The 13,208-nt window shown below is 47.7% G+C and overlaps 1 protein-coding gene and 1 long non-coding RNA gene across 3 annotated transcripts in view; both read right to left on the bottom strand.

Moving 5' to 3' along the window:
* Positions 1-13,208, bottom strand: part of CLCN7 (chloride voltage-gated channel 7) — a 62,344-nt gene that overhangs the window by 48,121 nt on the left and 1,015 nt on the right. The gene's annotated exons all lie outside the window — the stretch shown is intronic.
* LOC120373293 lies at positions 10,017-11,952 on the bottom strand. The gene is made up of 3 exons (XR_005585478.1): positions 11,840-11,952; positions 11,609-11,747; positions 10,017-10,363 (listed from the first exon to the last, which is right to left on the bottom strand). It is a non-coding gene; the product is annotated as an uncharacterized LOC120373293 (long non-coding RNA).

Raw genomic sequence — 13,208 nt, 5'->3', positions numbered from 1 at the left:
ATTGGGATCTCAACCCAGAATTCCAATGGGTGGCGGAGACTGCGGGAACTGTAGGATAGCTACCACAGTGCAATGCTCTGGAAGTCGACGCTAGCCTCGGTACCGTGGACGCACTCTGACGAGTTAATGGTCTTAAGTGGGGACACACACAATCGATTGTATAAAATTGATTTCTAAAAAATCTACTTCTATAAATTCAACCTAATTTTGTAGTATAGAGATACCCTTATAGACAGCGAGGTGTTCAGAGACTACAGGAACAGGGGCCTACAAGACACTTTCTTCTTTCTCCGAAGGTCTCAGGCCAAGCTCTCCCTGCCTATATCAGAAGTATTTGAAGAGGAGATGCAAGATCCCATTTTAGAACAGAGGAGGCGATGCCCGTTTTACAGCCAGGTCACAGTGAGCGGCTACAAAAGGAGCAGAGGCAGATGAGGGCCCGAAGGGGGAGAGGCGCCCAGACAAGTGTAACTGGGCCAAAACGGAGCTTGCTCTCAAACAGGACCCAGACTGACTCCACATCTCCAGATCCGCAGCCCTACTGGTTTGGATATGACGCCACAGGGCTAGATGTCAAGTCATCCCTAGTGAGGCGATGAGTCTCCATGGCTAGAAGGCGGCAGCGTGAGGAGCTCCTGAGAGGCCATTGGGAAAGTGGCACTGCCTGACTTCACAAACAGCTCTTTGTGCGCTGGTTTCGTCAGACCCAACTTAGGGCCAGACCTGTCCCACCACCGCTGTACAGGTCTGTCGCATCTTATGCACATTTAACATGCGCGATTTCAGCTTTATGTGGTCGGCAAAAACAAAAAAACACAAAAAACCAACAATTTTAATACTGTACCTATAGTGCGGGCGATTTCGCCCACCATTACACTCAATGTAATTTTGACTATACGCAATTTTTGCTTTACGCGCTGACTGCGGAACGTAACCCCAGCGTAAGATGCGACAGACCTGTAATTTACTTTTCCCATAAGAGCCACCCTCGCTTCCCTTCACAGCCCTCCCCAGACTCCTTTAACATTCACACCCACTCCAGGTGGAGCTACCATGAAAGTGCTCAGATTCCCAGACCACGAAACTCACTTCTCTCGGTTTAGAGTGCTGGCCACGCAAAATGCACATTATCAGATAGAAGCAGGTCCCTCCCTTCTCTTCAATCTCCAAGCAACGTGGTCATGTTTGCAAGCAGACAGGAACCAAGATGCAATCAGCTCGTTAGCAGGATCGCAAGACTGTATGCTCAGGCTCCCTTGCCAGCCACTAAGGGCACATCTACACTGCAGCTGGGAGCAAGCCCCCCAGCCCAGATCGACAGACTCAAGCTAGCCACCCCACCTGCAAGGCTAGCACGAGTCTCCAACCGAGCCGCAGCATCCACACTGCTATTTTTAGCATGTTAGCTTGAATCACGCCCTGCTGCTGTGTAGACTTACCCTACCTTCCCCCCGGCCAAAGGGCACTGCTTGAGATCCTGATATTGACACAGCAAAGCAATTGCCCATCTGGATTCCAAACCAATGCAGTGGCTCACAAGGCTGGATCTAAACAACCGCTCCAACTGGCACTAGGCCTGGAGCATTAACCTGAAGCAGGAGCGCACTTCTTCACACCAGGAGAGTTTACTCTGCAGGCCCTGACTCCTCCAGCCCTGGGCTTGTGTATCTCTAGAATGTAAATAGGATACATTAAAAATATGTTGTGTGTGTATGTGTACACACACGCACACACCAGTACCACCTAGTCATTGAGCCTAGATTTATTTAAGCCTTTGAAACCTTAACAAGAAGCCTGATCACAAGCAAAAATATTTTAATAAACTTGAGGAGGAAGCCAAGACTAGCCAGTTTTAGCTTATTCCCCTATATCATCTCAAATGGTTACTCAATTTGGCGTTCCAAAACACAGGTCATGGGAGCCAGTAGCAACCCCTGTACTTCAGTTGCCTAACACTTTCCATGGCAAGAAATGTTTGTCACCTTTTTACAAAAGTTCTCACCTCCATTGCTGGTCGAGGCCTTTGAATGACTAGATAAAGGCCAAAAGGGATCATTAGATCATCTAGCCTAACTTCCTGAAAGTCACAGGGCACAGAATTTCACCCAGTTACCCCAGTGTTGAGCCCAAGACCTTGTTTGACCAAAGCCTCTTCCAGAAAGGCATCCAATGTTGATCTGAAGACATCTAAAGATGGAGAATCTGCCACTTCCCTTGGTCATTTCTTCCAATGGTTAATCATCCCGTGTGACAGACCCAGGCCAGTGGGGTACAGGAGTCTGGTAGAGGGCAAATATACTGGTCACTGGATGAGTAGTTTTCTGTTCCCTGAGTGACCAGAGCAGGGGCTGCACTAGAGTAATCAGGAACCTGCTAGAACCAATTAAGGCAGCCAGGCTGATTAGAACACCTGCAGCCAATCAAGGCAGGCTAATCAGGGCACCTGGGTTTAAAAAGGAGCTCACTCCAGTTTGTGGTGCATGTGTGAGGAGCTGGGAGCAAGAGGCGCAAGGAGCTGAGAGGGAGAGGGAGTGCTGCTGCTGGAGGACTGAGGAGTACAAGTGTTATCAGACACCAGGAGGAAGGTCCTGTGGTGAGGATAAAGAAGGTGTTGGGAGGAGGCCATGGGGAAGTAGCCCAGGGAGTTGTAGCTGTCATGCAGCTGTTACAGGAGGCACTATAGACAGCTGCAATCCACAGGGCCCTGGGCTGGAACCCAGAGTAGAGGGCGGGCCCGGGTTCCCACCAAACCTCCCAACTCCTGATCAGACACAGGAGGAATTAACCCGGACTGTGGGTTCCACCAGAGGGGAAGATCTCTGAGGCGAGCAAATCCGCCAATAAGCACAGGACCCACCCAGGCAGAGGAGGAACTTTGTCAGACCTGTTAAAAATGTGTCCATTATTTCCATCTAAAGTTGTCTGGCTTCAGCTTCCAGCCATTAGTTCTTGGTACGTTTTTCTTCATTAGATGCATGAGCCCTTTAATACCTGGTGTTTTCTCCCCAGGAAGGTGCTTCCACACCATCATCAACCAGCTCTGTTTTTTGAGGGTTTTTTGGTAATAAACTAAACAGACTGAGCTGTAAGTCACTCACTGTAATACATTTTCTCCAGACCTCAAATCATTTTTGTGGCTCTTTTCTGCACCCTCTGCAATTTTCAACACCTTTTTTAAAATGCAAACACCAGGACTGTAAGCAATATTCCAGCATTTGTCTGGCCAATGCCATACACAGAGGTAAAAATCACGTTCATACTCTTACTCATTATATACCTGCAGGACCAGATTGAGTCAAATCCGTTTTAATCATGATTCAGTCTTCAAGGAGGAGATCTGAATTTATATAATTTTAAATTTTGTTTTGTCCCTAGCCTCATTTGCCAGAAGCTGGGAACGGGCAACAGGGAATGGACCACTTGACGATTACCTGTTCTGTTCATTCCCTCTGGGGCACCTGGCATTGGCCACTGTCAGAAGACAGGACTCTGGGCTAGATGGACCATTGGTCTGACCCAGTATGGCCGTTCTTATGTTCTTATTTGCACTTTGTTAATTTTCCTAAAGAAAGGTGCATTTTTATTGGTGGTTAACCATTAAAACATGCTGAATTGAAACCAAACGTTGTCCTTATAGAAAAAATTGGTACTTTTGGTTAACCAGGAGGATACAGTATAGAAATTATATTCCTACCAGGTACCTTGTTCAAAATGTTTTGGTGCTTAAATAACTTTGAAATATCTGCCCCATGCCCTTCGTGTTTTTATGCTGAATTGATCTCACTCATCCTCTCCAACCTGGTTTTATTCATACATTGAAAGATGAAAACAAGTTTTCCTGCTAGTTCAATTCCCTCTCGTTTTTAGCCAGCTCTAAATGAACTACTAGTCCAAATGACGCTCTCGTTTGCTCTTTGCAGTTGCTAGCTAAACTGAAACCAAAAGCAATTCAGGCAAAAGTTTTTCTGGGCAACAGAAACTGACAGTCATTTCCATTTGGAAAAATGTAAATACCAGAATTTCTCTAGTCTACAGACAAATTAATTGACATACATCAGCAGAACGCGACATTGTGACATTTATAAAGCCTGAGTTGACATAAAGAAAGTGAGATGGTTTCCCTGGGAACCAGTAAACAATTAAAAAAGCAGCACCATTTACTAAATTAAAATTTGGGGACTCTGACTTTTATTTAAATGATTTTAACAGAGTGAAGTGTAGTCCTTAAAACCAGCTGTCAATTTCAAATTTAATTTTAATCAGGTTATTTAAAAGGAAAAGTATTCAGTGTTTAAGTCAATTTTTATCTACCCCTCCTCCAAGGATCCCCTTAGCCCTTTTTGCCACAGCATCACAATGGGAGCGCCTGTTGAGCTGCTTGTCCGCCATGACCTCTAAATCCTTTTCAAGTCCCTGCTTTCCAGGATATAAATTGAACTGTATTTAAACTGAAATTTGGCTGGAAGAAAATCCCCAGGCTACAGAAGTGCTTTTCCTTTCTCTCTTGATTCCATTGGGTTTGGCTGAGACAGACACTGTGCTCACTGATACGAACTGAAGTCACTCTTTCCTTCTCTCGCTTGCTTCCCCAGGGAAATGTTGGCAACCTACCAAAATAACTGAATGTGAACATTCTACAGCTGGGCCCACGCCACCACTATGCTGGAATGACCTGGGAGCTGTAGCAGTGGGAGGGGAGATGAGAGAGCTGGGCCTCCCACATGCCTCCCTGGACTCAGCACATCTTCCCAGCAGCCCATCCCCTCTTTCCACCAGGGGCATCACATGGGGCAGCAACTCCCCTCCACCTCCCAGAGGGGAGAAAGAACGACAGGCTGGGGGTTCCCCTAGACCCAGCACATGGCACCAGCAGCCCAGCCCAGGGACAGCTACCAGCAGGAAAAGGTTGCTAATATAGTCAGTCCTGTAGATCAAGCCTGCTGCTGATGCTTGATGGGGGAGGTTGTTAGTTTTTAACGCTTTTCTTTTAAAGGAACAGAAGTTATGCAAGATCTACTTTTAACAAAGGTTGTTCATGTAGCTTTAATTTGACACTCCCCCACCACTATGTATGCATTATGACTGTCTTTAGTTACATGATCACATACTATTTTGTCTTTAACAGAACTCCTGCCTCACTCAGTGCACAGGCTAGACTCCCCCAGGGTACAGAACTCAGGTTGCAAAGGCAGCCATAAATATGGCATTTTAAGTGCTTGACTTTGCAACAAGCATGCTGGGCTGCATGTGGGCAGCATTTACATCAGTGTCACACCTAGAGGCCCCTGATCTGGACTGAGGCCTTGTTGGACTAGGTGCTGAACAGAGAGAGGGCAACGCAATCCTTGCCCTAAAGAGCTTACCGTGTAAAGGAGAGGGGGCTTTAGCGTAGGTTAGAAAGACTAGACCAGGGGTAGGCAACCTGCGGCATGCGAGCTGATTTTCAGTGGCACTCACATTGCCCAGGTCCTGGCCACTAGTCCGGGGAGTGGGTGGGGGTGGGGGTGTGTGTGTGTCTGCATTTTAATTTAATTTTAAATGAAGCTTCTTAAACATTTTAAAAAACTTATTTACTTTACATACAACAGTAGTTTAGTTATACATTATAGACTTCTAGAAAGAAACCTTCTAAAAACGTTAAAATGTATTACTGGCACGTGAAACCGTAAACTGAAAGCTGGCACATTGGCCAGATGAAGATTGAGAGAAGATCCTTCAGCATTTGGGGCTCCAACCCCAAGACCAAAGGATCCCTCTGAAGAAGAATTCTCCTCTGGGTTAATCTAGGGGCAGTGTAATGCTTAGAGTGGTGCTAAGCCCAGACTGGACTTTTTCCATCAGCCTGAACAGCATGTGGACAGATGTTTGCAAGAGAGGTGGGGGAGAGCAAATATGACTGACTGACTTGGATGGTATGATGTCACCACTGGTTGTTACTGCAAAAGACTGACACTATTCTGTAATATCCTAGGCAAACCTTATGGAATTAAGTTGGGGTTCGCTATGTGTGTGTTATTGTGGCACTGGATGTGCCTTCTCTAGCAGGGATGGGGATACTAATGTAATTTCCCTGCTTGCCAGCCCTCTGAAGCCACCCCCAGGAAAGGTGCATATACTGGTTCACACTTGATTCTCCACGGACCAACCCACAAAGAAAGGACTCTTGGATAAATAGCCTGGTGTTAAACTGGCTCAGGGCCTTCTGCAAAGGGACAGGCCTTCTACTCCACAGAGCACCAGTCCTTAGGGAAGGGTAGGAAGGACTGGGCCTATGGAGGCCTCAAAACTGTGGGCTTGTTCTGAGCTGAAGCTGTGATGAACAGGTAACCTTAAGGAATCTCCCTTCAGTGGGGGTTTGATGGATGGCTCCTATCAGAGCCCGTGCTGGGGTTGGGCTGATCCCTGGGAAGGTGATTAGCATGCAGGTAGGCTTTTTAATGTTTTCTCTGTAGCATGTTTAAAATAGGCTTGCATAGGAAGTGTTGGGTGTTACCTTATAACTGTAGCAACTGCACCTGGTAACCATCTCTGAAGAGCTGGGATAGTTTCTGCCACAGCTCAGTGGTACAAAGACACTCACTACACAGACTTCTGAAGTTGGCTGATTTTGCCAAGTAAGGTGCTGCTAGTTTCTAGCGGAGTGGCCAGTTCATTCATTTCTAATTGCAAGTTCTAGAAAGAGCTGACTCAGGCGACATCATTCTAGGACATGGTCCAATGGCTGATTGCTATGAAAACAACCTCTCTGAAAGGGCCTGTCGCAAACCCAGAGTAACAACTTTAATTGGAAAGAAAAGTTTGGCTAAAGTTTATAATATACAGTAAATAGCACTCAAAAATAATTTCCTACCCCTCAGGCCGTGCTGCAGGGGTCAGTCTATGATGACATATGAGCAATGACAAAGGGCCCACTACTACAGTACGGTTGAACCAGTGTGGTATTGCTTGGCAAGGAGACCAACATAGCTAGTAGCACCTTGCCCAGCAAGGACTGACTCACCCAGGCCTACGCCCTGCAGACGAGTTACAACCCCCAACAATCAGAATCCACAAGATTCAATTTAGGCAGAAGTAAATGGCCTATATTCAGCCAAACTATATTATATGCACCATGCATGGTAGGTACCATACCCGTGTTCTACCTTCCAGGCTGACTAGCCATGAAGCAATCTCTGCCTGTGAATAATGGCATGACTTCAATCAGAACTAATGAACAAAAACGTTGACAGAACAAACACTACGACTGTGTACACAGCAAACTTTTTATAGGCTCCCAACTTTGCTCTGAAGAACCACAAACAAGAAGCATTTGACTCAACTTCTGTTGTTGATGAGTAAACTAGGCCACTGCCTGGGAAATGTTATTGGAAGGTTTTTTTTTTTTTTATTTCCAGAGAAGGGTCACAGGACATGAATTATTTCCTTTCCTTATCCTCGGCAGCATCACATGCCAACAGCCTGGCTCTGGATCACGCAGAACATTAAAAAGCTGTGGTCCCATACACCTCCATGCAGCAATTTGAATGACCACACAGACATCATACAGACTGGTGGAGTCTATGAGAGACAAGATAAAGATTCAGTCCTCAGGGCCCTTCCTGTGAACTCAGGCTAAGTTAGAGTTCCTAGTCAGATGCTGAATGGCTATGGCAGGAGAATGGCAACTAGCTTGCAAAGCTGCAGTTATGAAATCGTATGATTTTTACAGGAAAGTGTGTTACCATTGCTGAAATACTAGCTGAAAAAGTAACGATGCCCATATTTCATTTGCTAGCGGGCTTCTATCACAGGCAGCACAAAGCTACAGTCCTGACAGGCCCCAAAGTTTGTATCAAATCCCAAGGCCAAGAGACTTTAGTGGAAACCTACCACCCACAGGCCAACATGAAAAGAATATCTGCCCCGGCCCTAGCCTCCGTGCACAACACCTTGTGAGATGCCCTGTACTCCTGCCATCCGCGACTGCTGAGAATGGGCCAGGATGCTTAAATTCGTACCAAGGTGCTACCCCTGGACCGTGCTAGGGGCCTGCATCTTTGGTACCAGTCTCTGGTTATCAAACAGCTGACAAATCCATTCCTGTTCTGGCTGCTGGAAGGCAAGGTCTCGCCCTTTAAAAGGATGACCGCTGTTCAGCCTAGAAAAGGACTAAGGGGGGTGGAGGGCAGGATGGGACATGACAGAGGTCTACCAAAAAAAAAAAAATCACAAAATGATGTGAGAAGAGTGACTACAGAAGTGTCATTTACCCTTTCCCACAATACAAAAGCCAGAGGCCAGCTGATGAAATTAATAGGCATCGGTTTTAATACAAAGAGGATGAAGTACTTTTTCCACACGATGGAACACAATATTAACCTGTGGAACTCCTTTCTATGGGATGTTGTTATGGCCAAAACTTAACCGTTCAAAAAAAATAACGACATAAGTTCCCAGAGGATAGGTCTATCGATAGCTACTAGCCAAAATGGTCAAGAATATACCACCATGCTCGGGCAACCTTGAACCTCTAACTGCCAAAAGCCAGAAGGGGAAGACGGGGTCAATCACTTCAACTGCCCTGTTCTGTACACTCCCCATGAAGTCCTCATACTGGCCACTGCTGGAGACAGGATGCTGGGCTAGACAGACAATTGTTCTGAGCCAGTATGGCAGTTTTTATATTCTTCCTAACCCCCCCCCCCCCAATCCCACAACCTCCTGAGAACTACCCATGAGGTGAAGAGATCAGTCATCCAAAACTCAACCCCTCCTCCAGTTTTGGGGCCCCTCTCTCTGGAAATACTCCAGGTTCTGCCTCTGCTGCTCCCCAAAGCGCTCCTCAACAGAAGCATAAACCTGAAGTGGTCCTGGCTGTTTCACTGCTGCCTACAAGGCTGAAGTGAAACTGACCAGAGTCTTGTTATTATCACTTTGGGAAATTATGTGCAGCAACCCTGAAACTGTCTGCAGACTCAAGAAGTCAGCTTCAAGGCTAAGCGCTCACTCCCAACAGATGAGTAGGCAGGTATACTATCCAGCCCCCCTGACCCTAACGACTAACAGTCTGAGGCATGAACTACTCCAAGACTCGTCAGGAATTTTTGTTTTCTCTAATACAGGTACAGACCTTTCTTCCTTCCCCCTGGAGGAGACACATCCAGGATGCCTCTAATTATAGCCATCAGGAAGACCTCTGGTGCTATTCCCTGATTGCAGCATTTTACATCTTGCTATCTGAGCTTCTAAACAAGCATGCAGCTAATCAAAACAAGCATACATGGATTACTACAGATGTCAGCATCCCACCAGCCTACAGACTCATACAACAATTTTGTATCTGTTGCATGGTAGGCTGAGTATTCGGGACCAAGCATCCCCCACATCGTTTGACAAATCCCTCTGCCAACCTACCCTTCTCCCCTCCCCAGAAAAGTTACTCTCAAGGAAAGCAAAAAGACAGAATGAAAGGTACAGCAGGCACATAAGTCATCACCACCATAAATTTTGCTTTTATCCATGGGGGATAGAAGGCAGGCTCTTGATCTGCACTTCTCAGAATATGTAAAACAGGGGTTGGAAACCTTTCAGAAGTGTTGTGCCAAGTCTTCATTCATTCACTCTGATTTAAGGTTTCACGTGCCAGTAATACATTTTAATGTTCTTAGAAGGTCTCTTTCTACAAGTCTATAATATAGAACTAAACTATTGTTATATGTAAAGTAAATAAGGTTTTTAAAATGTTTAAGAAGCTTCATTTAAAATTAAATAAAATGCAGAGCCCCCCGGACCAGTGTCCACGACCCAGGCAGTGTGAGTGCTACTGAAAATCAGCTCGCGTGTCGCCTTCGGCACCCATGCCATAAGTTGCCTACCCCTGACGTAAAACATTGCTTCCTGCCTGGGAATTCAGATTGCTTCCTGCCTGGGCATCAGCGTGTTTGAACAGTTAATATTCAATTTGTGAGATAGCTTGGAAAAAGATCTGAGCTGATCCAGGTGAATGGCAAGGAAAGAGAAACAAGAGGAGTGTTTTTATAAAAGATCCCTTTATCCTAGTATCAGGTGTTAAGCACATCCAGCTGAACTGTCTAAGCACTTCTCAGGTATCTTGAAAACCTGAAACTGATGAGATGTGCCCAAGATCCAAGTGTTTCAGCGTTGTGAGCATATTCATATGATCTGAATTGTGTGCACGTGCTCAGAGATGTAGAACATAGGAACCACCATGCCAGTTCAGACCCCCTCACCCAGTATCCTCCTGATGGTTGCCAGTACCAGGGCCCTCAAGAGAACACAAGAAGCTTCATAGAAGATGGTTATGAAATAATCAGCTCACACAGAGTATCTTCCTAACCCTGCCAGTCAGTGAATGGCTCTTGCTCTGAAACAGAAGAGTTTATCTCCTTTGAATTCAACATGTGCATATTCATTCTATAACTATATTGATAAGCATATCCCTAAACAGCTCATCCCTTTTAATCCCACATAGCTCCTGGCCTCTGGGTGATCTTATGGGAGTTAATTGTGTCTTTAGTAAACGACAGTATTTCCTTTACCCCATGTGCTGCATGAAATTAAATGAGTCACCATTTAAAGTGTTCGATTTTCCTGTGCTCAGCTGCTCAAGCCCTTGCCTCACCCTGGAGAACAGGCCCAGAACCAGCCTGCTAGGTCACTCCCACACAAACATATGCTTTTAGGTAAGAACTGGGGTAATCTCCCCAGTTCATTGCTCCTGGCCTGCAGCTGAGAGTGCTGTGGAAAGCTGGCAGGGCCCAAGAGGGAATTCTATCCCCCCTCTTAAATAATTATCCGAGTACAGTCTCCCAAGGATGACCAAGAGTGACCCTGAAACAGGGGTGGGCAAACTACGACCCGCGGGCTGCATCCAGCCCATCGGACCTCTGGCCCTCGAGCTCCCACTGGGGAGCAGGGTTGGGAGCTTTCCCCAAGAAATGGGGAGGATAAGGAGCCCATTAAAAGGGTCGTACATAACATACTGGTCCCACTCTCCATACGTATAGACCAGGGATCGGCAATCTTTGGCACATGGCCCGTCAGAGACATCTGCTGGCGGGCTGGGACAGTTTGTTTACATGCAGCGTCTGCAGGTTCAACCGATTGCAGCTCCCACTGGCCGTGGTTCACTGTTCCAGGCCAATGGGGGCTGCAGGAAGCAGCGCAGGCTGAGGGACATGCTGGCCTCCACTTCCCACAGCCCCCATTAGCCTGGAAGGGCGAACCGCGGCCAGTGGGAGCTGCGATTGGGCGAACCTGCGGATGCTGCAGGTAAACAAACCATCCTGGCCCGCCAGCGGATTTCCCCGATGGGCTGCATGCCAAAGGTTGCCGATCCCTCTTATAGACCCTGCTACTTCTTACTGGTCACACCTTGATCAGCCAAAAGATTCACAGGTTACTCATCCGCAGAGACCATGACTTTGAAATGAAGATTTCCTGTATCCATTATATTTAATAAGGATCATCACTACGAAATGGTTAGTAGCTCCTGAAAGTATTCTTCTTCCACCCACCCCATCTGTTTCATTGCCATGCCATAGCAACCCCTCAGAGCAACACTGCTCCTCTTAGGGGGTCAGCAGCCTGTCTCATCAGCTGTGCTCACCAAGTACAGCGATCAGCTAGGCACTTGTCACAGTGACACGAGAAAACACGTTGTATGAATCAGATCCATGTGCTGTGTTTTTCCTTGCTGGTTGTCCTAGTCATCCGTAGCCTGACTACAGCTCTGTTCCAGTATCGCTCTGCAATAGGAAATCTCAGCTCACTATCTGGTGACCTGTAAAGTTCTGCTTTTTAATCCACTTTGGTTGACTCAGACACAAGAAAGACTGACCTGTCCAAGACTGATCAGTGAATAGCGATAGGCACTCAGGACTGTGCTGTAACTGAAGGCATAAAGTTTCTCTTTCCTGAGGAAGGAAGAGAATATCTACCATGATATTTTCACAATTTCTGCTTGATTTCCCCACCCCCTGCTCAGACCGTCGCTGGCTGAGCACCCCTAATGAGAACATGGATCCAAATCTTAGGCAGCAAGGAATTCTATCCCCCCTCTTAAATAATAATCCGAGTACAGTCTCCCAAGGATGACAGAGAGTGACCCTGAAACAGGGGTGGGCAAACTACGGCCCGCGGGGCAGCCCATCGGACCTCTGGCCCTCGAGCTCCCACTGGGGAGCAGGGTTGGGAGCTTTCCTCAAGCCCTGATCCAGCCAGGGAGCAGGATTGGGGCTTGCCTTGCTCCACTCCATGCATGCAGCAGCTCAGCGTGGCTCCTGGAAGCAGGGGCAGCCAGGGGGCTCCCCATGCTGCCCTCACCCCAAGTGCCGGCTCTGCATCTCCCAGTGGCCGGCAACCATGGCCAATGGGATCTGCAGGAGCAGTGTCTGAGGACGGGGCAGTACACAGAGCAGCGTGGCCTCACCTCCACGTGGGAGCTGGAGCGGGGACGGGTGGCTGTTTCCAGGAGCCACTTCAGATAAGCGCCGCCCAGATCCTGCACCCCAAACCCCTGCCCCAGCTCTAGCCCTAATTACCCTCCAAACCCTTTGATCCCAACCCAGAGCACCCTCCTGCACCCCAAACCCCTCATCCCCAGTCCCACCCCAGGGTCTGCATCCCCAGCCAGAGCCTCACCCCCTCATGCGCCCCAATCCCCTGCTCCAGCTGAGAGCCCCCTCCCGCCCTCCAAACCCCTCCATACCAGCCCAGAGCACCCTTCTGCACCCCAAACTCCTCATTCCCAGCCCCACCTCAGAGTCTGCACCAACAGCCGGAACCCTCATCCACGCCCATGCGCCCCAATCCCCTGCCCCAGCTGGCCCTCTATACAATTTCCATACTGAGATGTGGCCCTCAGGCCAAAAAGTTTGCCCACCTTAAGGAAGCAAAGCTCAGATCCCCACCCATTTGCAGAGGTCAGTGCACATTCAGGAGTCCTGGAAACCCAAAATGAGGCACCTTGCATGCCACCAGTAAGCCAGTCCCTCGCCTCAGCTACCCACCAAATCATTTTGACACCTAACTGATGCTGTCCAGTTACTCACTGCTTGCTCCAAGTACTTCCCGGTCTCTCCAATTCCACTGAAGGCTGTGGAGACACGTTCCAATACTAAAGGAAACCTTCAAGGAGCTCTCTCCAGGGAGACCGCATGAGGTGAAATCCAACAAGACGAAAGGAGGCAGAACCCGATCGCTAACCC

The sequence above is a fragment of the Mauremys reevesii genome, linkage group 10 (genome assembly GCF_016161935.1).
Source record: "Mauremys reevesii isolate NIE-2019 linkage group 10, ASM1616193v1, whole genome shotgun sequence".
Taxonomy (NCBI): domain Eukaryota; kingdom Metazoa; phylum Chordata; order Testudines; family Geoemydidae; genus Mauremys; species Mauremys reevesii.
This window is presented reverse-complemented; position numbering and strand designations above follow the sequence as displayed.